This window comes from Balaenoptera physalus (genome assembly GCF_965194825.1).
Source record: "Balaenoptera physalus genome assembly, chromosome: 3".
Taxonomy (NCBI): Eukaryota; Metazoa; Chordata; class Mammalia; order Artiodactyla; family Balaenopteridae; genus Balaenoptera; species Balaenoptera physalus.
In genome coordinates this window covers 14,072,721-14,092,476 of record NC_138890.1, presented here as the reverse complement: position 1 = coordinate 14,092,476, position 19,756 = coordinate 14,072,721, and the positions used below count along the sequence as shown (strand labels likewise).

Sequence of the window (19,756 nt, the reverse complement as noted above, 5' to 3'; positions counted from 1 at the left end):
CTGATGAGTGAGTCTGGTCTAGAGGCTTGTGCAGGCTTCCTGGTGGAAGTGGCTGGTGCCTGTCCACTGATAGTTGGAGCTGGTTTTTGGCCATCTGGTGGACAGGGCCATGTCAAGCAGCATGTCTATAGGTGGCTGTGGGCTTAGGAAGTCTTTAGGCAGCCTGTCTGCTGATGGGTGGGGTTGTGTTCGCACCCTTTTTTTGTTTGGCCTAAGGCGTCCCAGCACTGGAGCCTACAGACTGTTGGAGGGGCCAGGGCTTGGTGTCAAATACCAAAGATGTCTGCCTCCAGCCAGAATTCACATAGATGAATGCTCCCTGCTATGTCTACCACCAGCTTTTATGATGCCACAGAGAGCCACAGCTGGCCCCCATCTCCCCAGGAGACCCTCCAATACCAAGTAGGTCTGGTCCAGGCTCCTATGAAGTCACTGCTTTTGCCCTGGGTCCTTGTGCATGCAAGACCTTGTGTGTGCCCTCCACGAGTGGAGTCCTGTGGAGCTTCAGCCATCAAGACCCACTGGCCTTCAAAAGCTAAATGCTCTGGGTGCTCCTCCTCCCATTGCCAGACACTCAGGCCGGGAGCCTGACATGGAGCTCAGAACCCTCACTCCTATGGGAGAACTTCTGCAATATAATTATTCTCCAGTTTGTTGGTTGCACACCTGTGGGGTTTGGGATTTGATTATATTGCAAGTGTGCCCCTCCTACCATCTCATTGTGGTTTCTTCTTTGTCTTTGGATGTAGAATATCTTTTTTTGGTAGGTTCTGGTCTTTTTTATTGATGGTTGTTCCACCATTAGTTGTGATTTTGGTGTTCTCGTGAGAGGAGGTGAGCTCAAGGTTCCTCTACTCCACCATCTTGTCTTGACCACCATGTAAATCTTCAATCTTCCACCCCAAGTGTTTCCATCTTCTTTTTCTTGTCCTGTCAGGAACACCTAGCCTCTTATTAGTTCTATAAACATATAGAGTATTTGCAACATGTTGATAATTAAACCAGAGTTGGGATGTACATGCCAAAACTGCCCAGTTGTTTGTGTGGTCACTTCTAAAGAACTGTTCTGCTTCATCCTCGATCTGACTAGCAGCCAAGCTGCCAAAGGGCAAGAGCAATGACCCTGCCAGGACACTCAAACCCTGGCTGAGAAAATAGGTGTCGACTATATTTTTCTTGTTGATGTTTTAATCACTTTAACCCTGCTAGTCTTCTCACCTCCATCACCAATGAAGTCAACTTCTCATGGCTCACCAAAGATTCTTATTTAAAAGGCAATAATGGCAAATATTGTTCTCCCTACGCTACAACAACTTCCATTGATATTGTTGAGGTAGCACCTTTACCTATGACTACTTCGCCCAAAGAGGCTGAATTATGTACTCTGATATGGTTTTGTACTTCAGCCAAGGACAAAACTGCCAATGCCTATATTGATAGTACATAAGCTTTTGGAGTGGCTCATGATTTTGGAAAGTTTTAGAAGCAATGTGGCTCCTTACTTCCATGGAAAATAAAAATTTAAATGGCCCCTATGTTCAGGAATTATTGGATGCAGCACTTCAAACTGACACTTCAGCTATTATTAATATTTCAGGTCATCCTAAACTTGACTCTCTGAAAGCTAGGGAAATCACCTTGCTGACATTTCCACAAGGAATGCTGCCCTTTAAGGATCCAACAGCAGCCAAAACTCTCATGGTCCAAAGGGATATTTCTCTAAATTATAACTCAGAAAATCTCGCTAGAGAAGCCCAGCAATGATCCTCAGAAAAGGAAAAGCAAGATGGAAATTCAACAACTGTTGGTTTGATAAAAGAGAAAACTAGGTTTGGACCTAACACTCTAAAATTCTCATTCCTCACCCCTGTGCCTGCATTAAACCATAGGTTTATTGAAAAGATAACAATGTTCATGAATCAATATTTGTGGGGAATTATTTAAAATCCTGCAAAAATGCCTAACTCAGTTGATCCACTTGTCCAAAGCTCAAGCCAGGGAAGCTTGTTCATACTGTTTCCTGATTTTTTAAACAGATTAATTAACCATTTGAGGTCTGGTACATGAATTTCATACAGCTTCCCCAGTCTTGTGGATATAAATATGTTTTAGTCGTGGCCTGTTCAACACTGAACTGAAGCCTTCCCTTGCAGACAGGTTACTCCCTCTTTTGTGGCTTAAAACCTTTAGGAAAAGATTGTCCCCACCTGGGAAACTCTTCTCTAACTGCATAAAGGTCAAAGAATCCTTTGTAGTGGTCAAGTACTTCAACACATCTGTGCTGTTTGGTCAGTTTTACAAAACTGTCACTGCACTTACCACCCTCATTTCTCTGGTTTAGTTGAAGGCATGAAGTCCCAACTGGAAAAAATTGTAGAGGCCATCCAAATAACCTGGCCAAAAGCATTGCTATAAATTCTTCTAAACATCACATCCACCCTCTTGGAACCCATAAATGCTCATTGTTTGAGATAGCCACAGGATACCCAATGCACTTGACCCTTGCCTCTTTTGACTCACAACTGATAAATGGAGAGGTACTCCAATATTGTGAAGTCCTAATTTCTTCTACTAAAAGTAAGCATGTTTTGGTAAAGCGATCTTTTCACAGTGCACTCATGGAAGACAAAGATCTTAAGCCTCACACTTGCAACCTGGATATTTGGGGATTTTAGAAACGAAACCTCCAGAACAGGGGTGCCCAACCCCCGGGCCACAGACCAGTACCGGTCTGCAACCTGTTAGGAACCAGGCCAAACAGCAGGAGGTGAGCGGCGGGTGGGCGAGCAAGTGAAGATTCATCTGATGTTCCCCATCACTCGCATTACCGCCTGAACCATCCCCCTGCCCCCGATCCGTCCGTGGAAAAATTGTCTTCCACGAAACGGTCCCTGGTGCCAAAAAAGTTGGGGACAGCTGCTTCAGAAGGACTATCTTCAAACTCGCTTGTAAGGCCTCTATCAGGTACTGATAACCAACCTTTGTGTCACCAAATTTCACGAAATAGACTCTTGGATTCACAAACACACCTAAAGAAAGCACGAAACTTTGACTCAAACTGACAGCCATCTGTTGACCTGAAAGTAAAGACTTCCCAGAACTGAAGCAGCTGACATCTGATGAGATAGCTTTCCCAAGATATATAGACCATGTCTGTTGGAAGTTCCTCTTTGATGATGACAAAATGATAAAGATGATCACCAATCTCTGTAATCTTGTTAACTTAGGGACTTCACATAATAAGTACTTCAGGTTCTCCTTCTTACAACTTCCTGTGATTCAGATGTGAACGTCAATAGGTTTCAAATCTGTGCAATTTCCATTTGATGTAGGACAGTACATCCAGGAATGTCCTTCTTTGCATTGAGGGATAAAAAGTCACTGGAACCAGAAAACCTGACTCTCAATCAGTGATGCTTTCAGAGAACAATCTTGATCAAAAGGGAGAAATTGTCAAAAAATAATAAAAGGAAATCTCACTTAAGATAGTCTGGATGTCAGACAGGGAAGTTTTCACACCTTATAACAATAACAGAGCCCAAAATGAAAAAGACTTCCTCTTCCTTCCTTCAAGAGCTCAGCCAATAAGAAACTGTCACAACTTACCCAATGAAAAGCTACTGTACTCTTAATTTTTCCAATGGACTCTGTTTACTAGAGCTATCTTAACTTCATTTGCCCCTATTTGAAACAGTTCTCCTCTCCATTTTTTGTTGGGGACATGCACATGTCTCGCCATGGTTGCAAATCTGGAAATGCAGTTTTTTCTTGATCTTGAATAACCCCATGTTTGCTAAAGAAACAACTAGTCATCTATTTGTTTTATGTCAACAGAATATAAAGCAAACTAGTATTTGTGAGGGAAACAAGAATAAATTACCTTATTGGTGTCATGAAACCAATTGAAACTATATACAAAAATTTTATCATTGTGGCTGTGTCAGTTTGGTCCAACACTCACTGCTTATTTTAATATCACAGTCACTATTGTATCATCATATTCCATGCCAGGGGGAATTAATTTATCACATCAACTACCATATCCCAGTTTTCGTTTCATTTTTATTATCACTTGATTTTTTTCTCTCATTGTTCCTACACTAATCAAGAGTGTACCAATTAAGAGTGGATATCTAACTGAAATAGAAACTATAGGCTTCCTAGATAAATATTTAATTAATGGGATCAAGTGAAGCACCTAAAAGACCTTAATGTACTTTTAGGCTACTTCCATCTAGTTTTTGCATTCTTTGTGGTTTTGGATTTACATTTAAATCATTTAAATTATTTTATACATCAGGAAATTTGAGTTCTCATTGTTTGGAATTGTTAGAAAAACCTATGAATTAGTAGGGACTATTATGTAAAAATTGACTAATTTTTGTCCATCTGTTTTGGCAATATAGAGAGAATACTTGATTCTATTTCAGTTGTTATGAAATAAGCAGATGGTGAAAATAATGTCAGCTCAGGAGAAGACATTATCTTAGTTGACTTCTCAGAGTATCCCCAGGTTGAGTTCATCCTTTCTTTGTTTCTGGGTTCTATGTGATGACACTCACAGGCAATGCAGCCATCATCTTAACTTCCCTCCTGGATAGCAGGTGCCACACCCCAATGTACTTCTTCTTCCCAAACCTCTCAATTTTGGACATGTGTTTTACTAACTGCATTGTTCCTCAGATAATGGTAAGCTTGTAGAGAAGTTAAGAATATCAGCTACATAAGCTGCATTGTTCAGTATTCTGTGGCTTTGGCTTTTGGCTCCATGGAGTGTGTGCTTTTTACTGTATTGGTTGTTGACCATTATGTTGTCATCTGCTGGTCCCTCCACTCTGCTACAATCATGCACCAACAGATCTGTCACCTTCTTGTAGCCATGTCCTTGTTTACAGGGCTTGCCAACTCTCTCCTTCAGGCTTCACTGTCCATTGTTTGGCCTCTATGTGACCACTGCTGTGTGGATTATTTTCTTTTTGATGTCCTGGTCATTATCAAGCTCCTGTGGACACTGATCCAACTGAATTGAAGATGTTATGTTAATCATTCACTGATCACTCGTTGAATATCCTTACTATTCTAGCCTGCATCATCATTACTTCCTATGCCTGAACAACCATGTATGTGGTGGGAATGCCCTCTACTGGCAAATAAACTATGGAACTGTGCATCCCACCTGAGGGGCATCTTGCTGTTCCCTAGAACCATCATGTTCATGTATTTTCAGCCTAAAAGAGAGGAGAAAGGAGAAAAATAATACTTGCAGTAATAACAGCTGAAAATGTTCTAATTTGGTAAAAGATATGAATCTCCATATCTAAAGGGTCAATGAACTCTAATTAGGATAAACTAGGAAATCAAAGCCAGGACATATTATCATCAAACAGTCAAAATACAAAGACAAAAGCAGAATCTGAAGCAGCAAGTGAAAAACTAATTGTCACATATAATTGTTCATCAATAAGATTAGCAGCTTATTTCTCATTAGCAATAACAAAGGACAGGATGCACTGAAAAGCCAGATTTAAATGCCATATTTAAAGTACTAAGAGAAAAAAGTATTTCAAACCGGGCTCTACATATAGTAAAACTATCTTTAAATATGAATGATAAAGATGTTCCAAAGATAAGCAAAAGTTGAGGGAGATAATCATTAGCAGATTTCACTGACAAGAAATGCTAAAGGGAACCCTGCAAGCTGAAAAAAATGTCACTTGAGAACTACTCAGTGTCATATGAAGAATAAATGCTGGTAAAGGAAACTATGTAGATAAATATAAAAGCCAGTATGATTGTATTTAGGTTCATAGGTTCTCTTTTTTTCCTATATTATTTAAAAGTCAAATGAGTAAAACTTTAACATAAATCTATGTTAATAGACACAAGTATATAAAGGTAGGGTTGTGACAGTAAGAATATAAAGGATATATGTTTAATACATAGGTTTTTTTAAACATCTTTATTGGAGTATAATTGCTTTACAGTGTTGTGTTAGTTTAGGCTGTATAACAAAGCGAATCAGCTATACGTATACATATATCCCCATATCCCCTTCCTCTTGCCTCTCCCTCCCACCCTCCTTTTCCCACCCCTCTAGGCGGTCACAAAGCACCTGAGCTGATCTCCCTGTGCTATGCAGCTGCTTCCCACTAGCTAGCTATTTTACATTTGGCAGTATTACATAGTTTCTTATACTATAGAAACTATGTTGATATTAATTCAAACTAGATTATTCTAAGTTTAAGGTGTTATTTTTGACCCTCAGGGTAGCCATTAAGAAAATAACTAAAATAAGTGAGAAGAGAATTAAGTGGTACACTACCAAAATAAAAACAATTAATTTCCAATTAAAAGGCAGAGAGAGACAAAAAAAATTTTTTTAATGTAATTTAACTACATATCATCTACAAGAAACACACTTTAGATCCAAGACACAAGTAGGATAAAAATGAGAGGATGGAAATAGATTCTATATAAATAGTAAACAAAAGAATGCTGAGGTGGCAATCCTAATGTCAGACAACGTAGAAACTCAGGTTCATTTCTTAAATAAGACAAACTAGGAGATTGTATATTGACAAAAGGACAAATCCATCAACAATAGTTTGTGGTATTTGGTAGCTTACTCAGGGGAACAGTTAAAATACCCACTGTACAGGGCTTCCCTGGTGGCACAGTGGCTAAGAATCCACCTGCCAATGCAGGGGACACGAGTTCGAGCCCTGGTCCGGGAAGATGCCACGTGCCGCGGAGCAACTAAGCCCACGCGCCACAACTACTGAGCCTGCGCTCTAGAGCCCATGAGCCACAACTACTAAAGCCCACGCACCTGGAGCCCGTGCTCCGTGACAAGAGAAGCCACCACAATGAGAAGCTCGCGCACTGCAACGAAGAGTAGCCCCCGCTCGCCACAACTATATAAAGCCCGCGTGCAGCAATCAAGACCCAACGCAGCCAAAAATAATATAATTAATTAATCAATCAATTAATTATTTTTTAAAAATACCACTGTACAGAGTGTACAAAGAGTGGCTTGTGCAGGATCCAAATCATTTGGTGATTTGGCAGACATCTGTACCAAAAAGGGTAGTGCTAGAGTCGTTTACAATCTCCCAGAGAGGTTTGAAGTTGCCACTTGTGGAATCTACAGAGTTTGTTACAATATTTTCCTAGTATGTCACCAAGGGAAGTTCCAAGGTCATGTTTGTTTTCAACGCAAAGAGAATATTTTTCATTAATTGTCTTTATCTGGTCAAGGGCCGGTCCTTGAATTTCTATACAGGCAGTCTGGGCCCCAAATAACTCACCAGAAGAAAATAATGCAGTGATTATTTTTCAGTCTTGAATACCATAGCTTGTCATTCATCCATATTTTCTACTTTAGTCCACCAGGTGTTCAATCAGCAGGAATGAAGACCAGTTTTGGTTCTTTTGCTCTATCTAGATTTGATATAACCAACAGTCAGATTGATTAGTTAACCTGACCAGTGTTTAGTAAACAGGCATAAGGGAGGGTTTGGTTTGTGCTCAGCATGCTGAAAAAGTAAGGGTTAATAAGAGCAACACATAGTTTGAAAAAGAGTCTATAGTGGAGACCTAGAGAGTGAAGTAGGACAGTGAGAGACAAGTACTCTCCAGGCAGTTTTCTAATACATGATTGATAAATATGGGTAATGTGTTCATTATTCAGAAAATGCTTGTTTGTTTGTTTTTTAACATGTACACCATATTAGTCTACTGATGGAAAAGTTAATTTTTCTTCCAGATAACATATACAGTCACTTCATATATCAATAGTAGCAATGCAAATTCATTTGCCTGTGTGGCCCAGACATTTATTGGGACATCTATTAAAGGTCCATCCGATTCAGAAGAATTTAAATCAGGCTGACTTTCCAGTAAGGAAAGTAGGAGGTGTTGTAACAGGGAAGAACAACTCTGACTCCATATTAGATCTGTTCCTCTTTACTTTAAACTTTGTGCCTTGTTGCCTGTGCTTAGTCATGCTGGCTCTGCACTTTTTGAATGTTGCCTATAGCCTTAAGTATACAGGATAGTCTATTCTCAGGGCTCTAACCCTTAAGAGTCCATTCATACAGAGATAAAAAGTTGCAGAACAGAGAATAGCATTTGTCTTGTTGGGGGCTTACAGGAACATCATGACCTGACTTACATGGACAGCTGCAAGAACAAAAGAGTTCAACACCAAGAAGTTTGCCACAACCACATTAGGCATAGCACAACAACCCTGCCATCATTGCCAGCCTCCTGAAACTCTGACTCAGGCCATAAAGGCCAGATTCAATTCCATTCCAGGGACACCCAGAGCTCTGGAGGAGCCACATAAAGGCAAAAGCCAGTAAACTCCCAATAGCCATCTTGAGCAGGAATAGTCCTATTCCAGGTCCTTGTGTCAGGGCAAGAGCTCTGCCACTTACCTGGCCTCATCCCAATTCCCCTCATAATCTTGGCCTGGGAAGGCTGAAGTGGCTGACTTGGGATAGTACCTCTTCTGAAGGGAGAACTAGAAAAAATTTCAACATGTACATGTAGCAACCATGCCCCATGTGGTCTCATGGCAGTGTTAGGGTACTCTTCTTGGGCCTCTAGCCATCTCCACAAAGGTTAACTTAGAAGAAATTTTAGGAAGCACATCCAGCAACTGAGTCCCATGAGGAGCCACAGCAGGGCCAAGCATTTGGAGAATTCACATTTCCTGATTTTAAACTTATTACAAAGCTACAGTAATCAAAACAATGTGGTACTGGAATTTAAAAAGACATGTAGACCAACAGAATAGAATAGAGAGCTCAGAGATAAACTCTCACATATATGGTCAAGTGATTTTTAACAAGGGTGCCAAGGCCATTCAATAGTGAAAAGGACAGTCTTTTCAACAAATGGTGCTAGAAAATCTAGATCTTCACATGCAAAAGAATGAAGTTGAACCCTTACCTAACACCAAATATAAAAATTAACTCAAAATGGATCAAAGAACTAAACAGGAGACCTAAAATTATTAAGCTCTTAGAAGAAAACATAGTTGAAAATGTTCATGACATTATATTTAGCAATGATTTCTTGGATATGACACCAAAACATAAGCAACAAAAATTAAAATAGGTAAATTGGACTACATCAAAATTTTAAACTTTTGTGCATCAAAGAATATAATCAATGGAGTGAAAATGCAACCCACAGAAAGAGAGAAATATTTGCAAATCATATATTTGATGAGTTTAATATCCAGAATATATAAAGAACTCCTATAGCTCAACAACAAAAAAACCAAATAACTTGATTTAAATATTGACAAAAGACTTGAATAGACATTTCTCCAAAGATGATGTTACAAATGACCAACAACCATATAAAAAGAAGCTCAACATTACTAATCATTAGGGAAATACAAATCAAAACCACAATGAGATATCACTGCACACCCACTAGGATGGCTGCTATCAAAAAAAAAACAACAGAAAATAACAAGTGTTCGTGAGGAAACAGAGATATTGGAACGTTCCCGCACTGCTGGTAGGAAGGTAAAATAGTGCAGCCACTATGAAAAACAGTCTGGCAGTTTCTCAGAAAAATAAAAATATAATTACCATATGAGCCAGCAATTCCCCTTTGTGTATATGGCCAAAAGAATTAAATACAAGATTTCAAAGAGATATCTGTACATCCACGTTCATAGCAGCATTGCTCAAAATAGCCAAAAAGGAGAAGCAACCCAAGCGATTGATGAATGAATTAACAAATGTGGTATAGCCATACAATGGAATATTATTCAGCCTTAAAAATTAATGAAATTCTGACACATGCTAAAACATGGGTGAAACTTAAAGACATTATATGTTATAGCAGGAAAAATAAGGTACAGACCAACATCAGAGAGACCTGAGACATCCAGTAGTAACCCACAGGGTCCTTTCTCAGTCTCACAGAACATATTTCATCTTCAGATCATGAATCACCAAAATTGTGTGAGACATCTCGGTCTCAGTGGAGCCACAGCCTCATCTGAGGAAGAGTTTGTAATGCCTTTCTGAGCAACCACCAAAGGCAGGTTGCATAACCGGTCTCAACAGTAGAAATCAAAGAACATAACTGAAACCAACTGCAAACCATCAATCTGTACGTTTTCTAAAACCAATACTGATAAACTGATAAGGCTGCACCCTCATGTTCTGCAGACCCTAGCACAGATCTATATCGATCACTAGCTAGCCACATTTCATTCCGTTTTTGCCAAGAGTCAGAACCAAGACACTGGTGTTTCAAAGATAAACCAGGGTTGAAACAGAGTACCTGAGATTAGACCTGTACTTACATGGTCCAAGCCTCTGACCATTAGTCAAGCATTCTGAATTACAAACCACCGTTATTATCCTTCCTTCTGAATCATTCAACATTTATAGAACAAAAGAAGTAGAAAGATATTACTAATTATTTGTATCTTGCAATGAAGGATAGATATTGCTTGAAAGAAACATTTCAGTTTACCAAATATTGCAACACAGACTTATTCATAACCAAGTACAAACATGACAACTCTTTTACCTCCTTCCATTATTAAATATGAACTTTATGAAAAGTATCGATAGACTGATGTAATGAAAGAGTTAACTGATTATTAACAAAATCTGTTCTTTCTCTAGCCAATCAGCTTTCCTCAGAAGAACAGCCTGCGGGGGTTTTAATTCATTCTCCCAATAAATTTGATCACTGATATCAGTTTAATAGTAAAATCAAATTTACCTTATTAATTATACCAGTATTACACCAAAATGTGGTTCACTATAAGTAAAGAGTCTTACAAAATAAATCAGTTAAATTACAGTAGTATTTTTTTCAGCCTTCTCAGCAAAATCAGTCTTTGTACATATGTTGTCATGGATCAGGGTATAAGTCACAGGTCAAGTCTCAGTTAATTATGGATTCCAGAGCTCTCATAGGCAGAACTATTGCCCTGTTTCATATACTTAACACTACTGAACTGTACACTTTAAAATTATTAGGATTATAAATTTTATGTTATGTGTATTTTAAAATAAATAAATAAATTTTTAAAAAACATTTTCAATTCCCCCTCCAGAGGAAGGGCACTGACTTGGGATGGGGAGAATGCCCTGAGAAGGTGCCCAGGGCCTGGCAGCATCCCACATGGGGCCCAGTTGTTGAATAAGCAACCCCCCCCCAAATTTTTCTGTCTCCCTCCAGAGGAGGCAACTATCCAGAGCCATCCAGGGAGGCATCCTGTGCCAACATGGGACCCCACATGAGCACCATTCATCACGTTCACCTCACAGAAATGCCTTTCAATCCCCCTTTCATGGTGAGGACCAGCCAGTCACAGAGGTCTGGGGAGAAGGCCTTGGGCCTGACCAAAGTCCCAGGCAGGTCCTAATTGTTAGATATGCCTCCCAAAAGATTTTCAAATCACTCTTGAAAGGTGGACTGTACAAAAGCATAAAGGCCAGGGACTTCCCTGGTGACTCAGTGGGTAAGAATCCGCCTGCCAATGCAGGGGACACAGGTTCGATCCCTGGTCCGGGAAGATCCCACATGCTGCAGAGCAACTAAGCCCATGCACCACAACTACTGAGCCTGCGCTCTAGAGCCCATGTGCCACAACTACTGAAGCCTGTATGCCACAACTACTGAAGCCTGCACGCCTAGAGCCCGTGCTCCGCAACAAGAGAAGCCACCGCAATGAGAAGCCCACGCACCACAACGAAGAGTAGCCACCGCTCACCACGACTAGAGAAAGCCCACGCGCATCAACGAAGACCCAACGCAGCCAAAAATAAATAAAATTAAATCTTAAAAAAAAAAAAAGGATAAAGGCCAGACCATACATGACAAGGGATCTCTGACTTACAAACTCTGCAGCAATTGGTCCGGAGAGTCAAGACTTGGTTGATGACTGCAGCTTCCCTAATATTTGCCCCCCAAAAGCCAAATATGTCCCCCAACCAATCACATAGGACACCTGCTTCTCATCAGCCACCCCTGGCTTCCTCAAACCAACAGCCTCCGATGGGCACACCTGAGTCTTCCCTTCTCCACAATAAAATTCTCCCTCTCCACTGCCTGCCTTTGAGTCTGCCAAATGCAGCTGACCCCCTGGCTCTAGCAAGCTCTGAATAAGCAGCCTCTGTTGTTCTCATTTGGGTGGTCTTTGATTACTTCCATACCCTCTAGAATGGGCACATCAGCACAGGCCAGGAGCCCAGGAATGTGCCCAGAGCCGAACCTTGGTTCCCCATGGGCCCTGGTCATTGGGAACACCTCCTGAAAAGTCTTCTACGTCTCTCTCCTGAGACCTGGACCAGCCCAAACCAGACACTGAGGCCCAAGGAGTGTCCCGTGGGGGCCCAGTCACCAGATAAACCTCTCAAAATATTTTGTCTCCTTCCACAGTGGGGATCAGCTCAAACCAGTGAGGGAAATCCAGGAGGGTGCCTCTGGCTCCAGCCGCAGCCCCACACAGGTCCTAGTGGTAGGAGGCAATCCCAAAAAATCTTCCTAAATCCCATTCTGAAGGAGGGACCTGGCCCTGCCCAGTCAGGAGGCAGGAAAGTGTCCTGAGCTTGGCCACCTATTGCTTGGGCACTGGGCATCAGATGAACCTCCCAGAAACATTCAAAGTCTCCCTCCAGTGAAGGGACCTGGCTCAGGCCAGCTTGGGAGGTCCAGAGGGGGCATTCCTGGCCCAGCTATAGTCTCATATAGGGCCCATCATTGGAAGTTCTCCCACAGAATATCCCTAAACCCCGTTCCTGTGGCAGGAACCAGCCTGGTTTGGATAGGGCAGCCAGGGAGGTTGTTTCCAGCACTGTTTCAGGCCTGCATTGTGCCCAATTTTAGAAGGTACTCCCCAAAATCTTTCAAAGTTCCACTCTGGTTGCAGGGAACAGGCTAGGGCAGCCACAGAGGGGACCCAAGTCCCAAGCAGTCCTGGGTGGGCCCAGTTTGGGGGATGAGGTGGGGGAAGAGAGTGTAGGGGAAGTCAGGCAATTCCTGGCATCAAGGCATGAAATGTGCTGCATCCATCAAGCTAGGCCAAACCCCCCATGCTTCATGCAGGCCTGGGGAGTTGTCTTATGCAGCAGCTGCAGGAATGTCATGGACAACAAAAAATATGACACATGCCCGGTCCCTCTCCTGGCCTCCCTTGGAAATTTTGGGTGCAAATATTCACGCCAAGCAGCATCAGGACTCTAAGCCGGCGAGCATCTTAGCTCAGCCCAACAGGACCATTCACCATCTAGACTGATACAGTGATCTCGCAGTGCTCTCCTCAGCCCCTCTCACAGTGGGACATGCTCTCGAGGTCCTGCTGCCACCTGTCAAGGTGGGGACCTCCTCTCACACACCACATAGCGGGGATTGGTGGGACCCTGAGAGCAAGAAAGACCCTCGGTGAGGGCGCCTGATGTATGGCCTGGAGCTCCCGGGGCTGTGAAGGGCAGTGCAGGTGACAACAGGATGATCCTCCTGCCCCAGGGAGGGCTGAGCACAAGAGACACAAAGGGTCAGGGATGACTAACTCACTGAAGCCACATCAGAGAGAGCAGAAGCAGGGATAGGGTGGTGGGAGGGGGTGCATGTGGCCCTCAGGCATAGCAGGAAGAGCAGCCCCAATGTCCACGTACTCTGGGGCATCCTAGGCCCTGCCCAGGAGAGCACAGAGTCACTGCATCCATTGGAGGCACCAAGCAGAGAGCATCCATCAGAGGCATCTATTATAGGGCACTGATTGTCTTGAAAGCCCCAAGGAGGGACATAACTGCCATCAACCCCCAGGAATGGGGGTGGTCAATGTATGACCTGGAGCCCATGGGGAATTTACTGCAGCCAAGCCTGGTGTGGTCTCTCAGGGCTATTGGAGAGAGACTTGAAAATGTTTTCAGGGGCACCTCTAGCAAGTGGGCGCCACAACATTCCTGTGGTGGTGGGGAAGGTGGGTAGCCTTAAAAATTCTAAAAAGCTGGGATGACCTCAGTAGTAGTGTTTGTTGCCTTGAAACGCAAAGCCCTGGGTGTTGGTGTGCACCCCATGAACAAGGAGCACTTCTTGCCATCTAGCACCTCTTTAATGGTGGCTGCTGAACCAGTTGAAGGGGGCCATGCAGCCCTGTAATTAGAGACCATATGATGCTGTCCAGGTCATATCAACTTCAAGAGAAACACACAATATGAGACCTGTGACTTAAGTCACAAGACTTGTGACTTAAGTCACAATTCAGGACTTAAATTACTGAGTAATTTCTATAGGACTGAGACTGATGACTATAACCCAGGAGACAGCCACTCAATAGCTCTGAGTAAACTGCTCCAAAGAGGTAGGGAAGGAGCCAGTATATATATATACTGGATGGATGGCTACCATCACAAAGTACCACAAACTGGGACTTCCCTGGTGGCACAGTGGTTAAGACTCCATGTTCCCAATGCAGGGGGCCCAGGTTCGATCCCTGGTCAGGGAACTAGATCCCACATGCATGCCACAACTAAGGAGCCCTCGCACCACAACTAAAGGAGCCCACCTGCCACACTAAGGAGCCCATGTGCCGCAAGTAAGGAGCTGGCAAGCCGCAACTAGGGAGCCCTTGAGCCACCACTACAGGAGCCCACCTGCTGCAACTAAGGAGCCCACGTGCCACAACTAAGAGCTGGTGAGTGGCAACGAAGCAGCCGGCGAGCCGCAACTAAGGAGCCCACCTGCCACAACTAAGACTCAACACAACCAAATAAATATTTTTTTAATAAATAAATAAGGAGCCAAGCATATTTAAAAAAAAAAAAACAGGGACTTCCTTCGTGGTGCAGTGGTTAAGAATCTGCCTGCCAATGCAGGGGACACAGGTTCGAGCCCTGGTCTGGGAAGATCCCACATGCCACGGAGCAACTAAGCCCGTGCGCCACAACTACTGAGCCTGCACTCTAGAGCCCGCGAGCCACAACTACTGAGCCCGCATGCCACAGCTACTGAAGCCCGTGTGCCTAGAGCCCATGCCCCGCAACAAGAGAAGCCACCATAATAAGAAGCCCACTCACCACAACGAAGAGTCGCCCCTGCTCGCCACAACTAGAGAAAGCCCACGTGCAGCAACGAAGACCCAAGGCAGCCAAAAATAAATAAATAAATAAATAAATTTATAAAAAGAAAAAAAAATTACCACAAACTGTGTGGCTTAAAAGAACAGAACTTTATTCTTTCACAGTTCTGGAGGCCAGAAGTCTGAAACCAAGCTGTCAACAGGGCTGTGCTCCCTACACAGACTCCGAGGGAAAATCCTTTCTTATTTCTTCCAGCTTCTGGCATTCCTTGGCTTGTGGCTGCATCACTCTGCCTCCATCTTTACATGGCCTCATCCTCTTCTCTTCTCTGTGTATCTCTAATACTTGTCATTGGATTTAGGGCCTACCCTAAATCCAAGATGATCTCATCTCAAGATCCTTGTGTTAATTACATCTGCAAAGACCCTTTTTCCAAATAAGGTCACACTCACAGGTTCCAGGGATTAGGACTTGGACATATCTCCTAGTGGAAGTACGGGGAGAGCACCATTCAGCCCATTACAGGGTGCTTGGCAAAGTAATATATCCATTAAACCATGCCAGTTTACCTGATCAGCAAGCACATGCGTGAGGCAGAAGGGGAAAGGGGAGTTTGAATGCTGTCAATGGTTAGAAGAAAAAAATTACACCCTTTATTCCAGTAGAATTTGTAGAAACTAGCTCACAGTCACATTCTGAGGAGTAACGCCTTATTGCAAGTTAAGCACATGAAGATTAAGGCATTTTTTGTGGAAATGTGCTAAGTTAAACAGTGCTCTCCAAACAAAGTTCTCCTTTCAGGTTAGAGCAAATCACACTGCAGCTAAGCAACAATGAAACAAGCTCAGAGTCACATAGTGCAAAAAAAAAATACTGTGTTATTTCAGTTTAGAATAAATGAAGAAGAATCAATGCATTATTTGAAAAAATGTGCTGTATTAGACTTCTCTAGAGAAAGAAAACCAATAAGATGCATGCATGTAAAGATAGATCCATACCTATCTACATAGATGATAGATAGATAGATAGATAGATAGATAGATAGATAGATAGATAGATAGATACATACATACATACATACATACATACATACATACAGAGAGAGAGACATTGACTGATGTTGAGGTATTAGTTCACATGATTGTGGAGGTTGACAGGTACAAAATCTGCAGGGCAGTCTGGCAGGCAGAAGACTCAGGGAAGAGCTGATGTTGTAGCTTGAGTCCAAAGGCAGTCTGGAGACAGAATTCCTTCTTCCCTGGGGGAGGTCAGTCTTTTTTCTCTTAAGTCCTTCAACTGATTGGATGCGGCCCACTCACATTATGGAGGATAGTCTACTTTACTTGAAGTCTACTGATCTAAATGTTAATTACATCTAAAAAATATCTTCACAGCAACATCTAAACTAGTGTTTGACCAAATATCTAGGTACCGTAGCCTAGCCAGGTTGACCCATGAAATTATGCACCACCACACATGCTCTAAGTTATAAAGAGCTCACAAAACTAAAATATTATTTTGACTTAGAGACTTAGAACAAATGAAGATGAACCAATGTATTGTTTGTGAAAAGGAAGAGTCACACAATCATGCAAAACTAACATCAAATTAGAACAAATGAAAATGACCGTAATTGTAATTGTGAAAATGAACATGCAGCCACACTCAGAGGGTCGTGAAGAAGTCGCCTGGGCACAGCTGCAGTCCTACATGGACGCTGATAGTCAAAGGAGCCACCAAAAAATATTTCTAAGTCCCCCTCCAGTAGCAGCCACCAGCACAGGCCAGCCTGTGATAACCTGGGAAGGTGCCCTGGGCTTAGTGGCAGTCGAGGTGGGGCCCAATTGCTGGATAGGCTTCCCCAAAATTTTTCTAAGTCTCCCACTGGAGGCTAGGACTGGCCCAGGCTATGCAAGAAAGCCTGAGAAGAGAATCCCAGGCCTGGCCATAGTCTTGCATGGGGCCTGAATATGTGGAGAATCTCCCAGAAAGTTTTTTAAAGAGGGAAACTGGTGAAGGGCATTCTGGGTTCATCCCCAGCCCTGTGTCACACAAAAATTTTTCTAGGTCACCCTCCCAACCAGGGAGGCTCTAGGAGGGTATCCTGGGTCTGCCCACAGCTGAAACTAAGGACAATTATCATTCATAATAGCCAAAAGATGAAAACAGCCCAACTGTCCATCAACTAATGAATCGAAAAACTAAATGCAGTCCATCCATACAATGGAATATTATTCAGCCATAAAAAGGAATGAAGTACTGATTCATGCTACAATGTAAGCGAGCCTTGAAATCATTACACTAAGCAGTGATGGTTGCACACATCTATGAATGTACTAAAACCATCGATTCATCACTTTAAGTGGGGAATTATATAGTATGTGAAATATGTCTTAATAAAGCTGTCATTTGAAAACAAGTTGGGTTTTCCAGTTTCTGCATGTAAGTTTGGAAGTCACGACTCTGTCCTAACAAATAAAAAGATAAACAGACTGAAACATCAACAACTCTTCTAGGATCTGGAAGGACAAACCACTGCCCCCAAGACTGGGGAGACAAACAGGTGAATACAGGGAGTCACAGCTTATCAGAGCGGAGACTCATCAGCAGAAACTGCTGCAGGAACCAGTGCCAAATAGGAAAGCCTGAACTGTAACTGATGAGTTGCTGGAGGCTCAGTGTGGACAAGTGTGACAATTTAAAACTCCAAGGAGGGGCTTCCCTGGTGGCGCAGTGGTTGAGAGTCTGCCTGCCAATGCAGGGGACACGGGTTCGAGCCCTGGTCTGGGAAGATCCCACATACCGCGGAGCACCTGGGCCCGTGAGCCACAACTACTGAGCCTGCGCGTCTGGAGCCTGTGCTCTGCAACAAGAGAGGCCGCGATAGTGAGAGGCCCGCGCACCGCGGTGAGGAGTGGCCCCCGCTCGCCGCAACTAGAGAAAGCCCTCACACAGAAACGAAGACCCAACACAGCCAAAAATAAATAAATAAATAAATAAAAACTCCAAGGAGACCCAGTCATAGCGGAGCCTCCACAATTTTTTGAGATTCACTTCCAGAAGCCTGACAGAAAATATCAGAAAAATCTCCTTGTGCTTCTGGCAGCGAGAAGGGAAAAGGGACCATTTGATAAATGCCAGAGCACTCTATTATTCTTCACAAAGCCTGCCATCAGGGGAAACTAGTTGACCAGAGCCTAACCTGCCAGGTTATTAGCAGTCCAGCTGACCTGGGGAAAGGGAAATACCCAGCTCCAGTCACCTCTAGCCATTGTCTCCCGCCTAAGGGAGTTCACAGTCTAGGGGCTCAGGCTCACTAAAACACTGAGACCTACTCTCAGCTCTATGAACTACTTCCCCATCCCCCCACACCTCACCACCACACGACTGAAGCCCTATTTACCGTAGTCCCTTTTACCCAGTACATTATGTCTGGCTAAGAAAAAATTACAAGAGGGACTTCCCTGGTGGTCCAGTCGTTAAGACTCTGTGCTTCCACTGCAGGGGGTGCGGGTTTGATCTCTGGTCCGGGAACAAAGATCCCTCAGGCCGCGCGGGCGCAGCCAAAAACAAAAGAAAAGAAAAAATTACAAGATATACTAAAAAGCAAAAAACACAATTGGAAGAGACAGAGCAAGTATCAGAATCAGACATGACAGGGATGTGGGAATTGTCAGACCAGGAATTTAAAACAGCTATGATAAATGCGGTAAGGGCTTTGATAGATAAAATAGTGTGGACAAAGAACGTCGCCTGCCATTTCAGTAAACAAAGGATGTTGAGGCCATCAAGGCTTCAGCCTCTGCAGCCATCTCCAACGGTGGGATTCAGGATGGAGAAAAACAGGATACTGGCCATAGATAGTTAAGGTGGCCATACATAGTTAATTATTCAAAGGAATAATTTCAATAATCCCAGACTCTTGTACCTTCCCATATACAAAAGCACTAAATTCATTAACTTGAAATGTCTGCTTTTCTTTAATTAACAGTAATCTTTTTTAAATTAATAGACTATTTTTTTAGAGAGGTGTTAGATTTACAGAAACAAGAGTAATCTTTTGATGTTCTGACTACATGGGATTTTTTTTTTTGCAAAAACTCCTACATATCCTGTCTCCTCCTTACCTCTACAGAAGAGTCCCTCAGAGCTTTCTGAAAGGCTGTCTCCTGGGCTTAAGTCCTTAGTATGTCTGCTGAATGAAACATAATTCTCAACTTTTAGGTTGTGCATTTTTTTTCAGTCGACAACAACATGCAAGACGGTCAATGCAAGCAGAGAGATGGAAATACTAAGATAGAACCAAAGATAAGTGCTAGAGGTTGTTCACCTAAATAAAGAGGTAAACTGAGGCAAGTTCCAAAACATGAGTTTATTCAGGAATAGTTAGAGGAATTGCAATTCAGGACAAGCAAACTGTAGCAAGCTACAGGCAAGTCCATTCAGGGTTTGGGGCAGGTTGTATTTATGGGCAGGGAATGTAAAAAGAGGACAGTTCAGTTAGTCAGTTAAAATAAAAAACAGAGACCACCAGCCTTAGGAAGATTTCCTAAGCAGACAAAATCGATCCAGTCACACAAACAAAGCTCAATTCAGCCCACTTTGTGAGATCAACCTTGACATCTCCTGGGTCATCTCCCATTCACGCCTCTGACAAAACTTTCCAAAGTCAATATGAGACAACCTCT

At 42.8% G+C, this 19,756-nt stretch overlaps 1 pseudogene across 1 annotated transcript; it reads left to right on the top strand.

Moving 5' to 3' along the window:
• Nucleotides 1-2,583: 2,583 nt before the first annotated feature.
• Nucleotides 2,584-12,496, top strand: LOC309656980 (olfactory receptor 2G3-like; annotated as a pseudogene). Its single transcript has 2 exons — nucleotides 2,584-2,591; nucleotides 4,468-12,496. The product of its transcript is annotated as an olfactory receptor 2G3-like (transcript).
• Nucleotides 12,497-19,756: the final 7,260 nt, after the last annotated feature.